Here is a 1,141-nt window from a genome sequence, read left to right as displayed (position 1 = left end):
GCTACATGTTTCAAAAAAGACCCTTTGAAGTGCTTTAAAGATGGATTCAAAATTTGTACATATAAGAGTCTTGGTTTTTTCAAACATGTTGTACTTTAATTGATGTTATCTGATTTATGATGATTATTGAGACCGAAACAAGGAAAGATGGAAAAAAATACAAGCTCATTTGGTCGAATACAATCATAAAATAAAGATAATGGCTAATTCTGATTTGTTTAATTTGGATCGAACTAAGGACATTAACTGCATTTTCTATGGAATACATCTATTGTTTACCTTAGCCATTGACTTCCGACAAATCAACTTCCTGTTTTGCCACAAACTTAAAATACTCTTTTTCTAAACTTGAATTATTCAAAAAAAAAATAGGGTGGCAGTGGAAGACAAACAGAATTACACCAATCCTGCATCCGAAATTCCAAATGCGACATAGCCAAGTATTGATACGACCAATCCTGCATCCGAAATTCCAAATACGACATAGCCAAGTATTGATACGAATAGAAAGGCGTGTATTATATTTTTGGATACCTGAATATGTAACTGCGGTAGGACAAAAGAATATGTAATTGCAGGACAAAATAAATAATATGAACCTGAAAAAATGAGAGAGAAAATAAAAAAAGGACGACCACGATGGGACTCGAACCCACAATCTCCCGCTCCGGAGGCGAGCGCCTTATCCATTAGGCCACGCAGTCGAAGATGTCTAACATACAGTACTCTTCACACTTATACAAAGGTTATATTGCTAATGGTTTTTGGTCTTTAATACTTATATATGACTTAGACACAAAAGTCACGACCTTTTAAACTCAAAAGTTCATTGAGGAGGTTTAGTGGCAACAATTACTTTAGATGGTCTATGTAGTCTTGAATTGAACTCTCGTTGGGCTTCCCGTCAATCCCAACAATGTCCAGATCTTTAAATACACCATGATGTGCAAGACGAACACTTCGACGAAGCGACAAACTATTATGGGACTTACGTCGATGCCTAACTGTTGTAGTCAATGGTGAGGGGGCTTAAAGAGGGCATGCAAGATCCTCATCCTCTCTAGCTCAATAGATGAAAATATTGTCACTACGGAGGATCCTCTAGATGAAAATATTGTCACTATCGGAGGATCCTCTACTA

The 1,141-nt window shown here is 36.6% G+C and overlaps 1 non-coding gene across 1 annotated transcript; it reads right to left on the bottom strand.

Annotated features, from left to right (window-relative positions):
* Nucleotides 1–631: 631 nt before the first annotated feature.
* On the bottom strand, nt 632–704 carry TRNAR-CCG (transfer RNA arginine (anticodon CCG)). Its single transcript has one exon. It is a non-coding gene; the product is annotated as a tRNA-Arg (tRNA).
* Nucleotides 705–1,141: the final 437 nt, after the last annotated feature.

The sequence above is a fragment of the Zea mays genome, chromosome 4 (genome assembly GCF_902167145.1).
Source record: "Zea mays cultivar B73 chromosome 4, Zm-B73-REFERENCE-NAM-5.0, whole genome shotgun sequence".
NCBI classification, from domain to species: domain Eukaryota; kingdom Viridiplantae; phylum Streptophyta; class Magnoliopsida; order Poales; family Poaceae; genus Zea; species Zea mays.
Note: the sequence above shows the minus strand (reverse complement) of the source record. Positions and strands in the feature narration are given on the sequence as shown.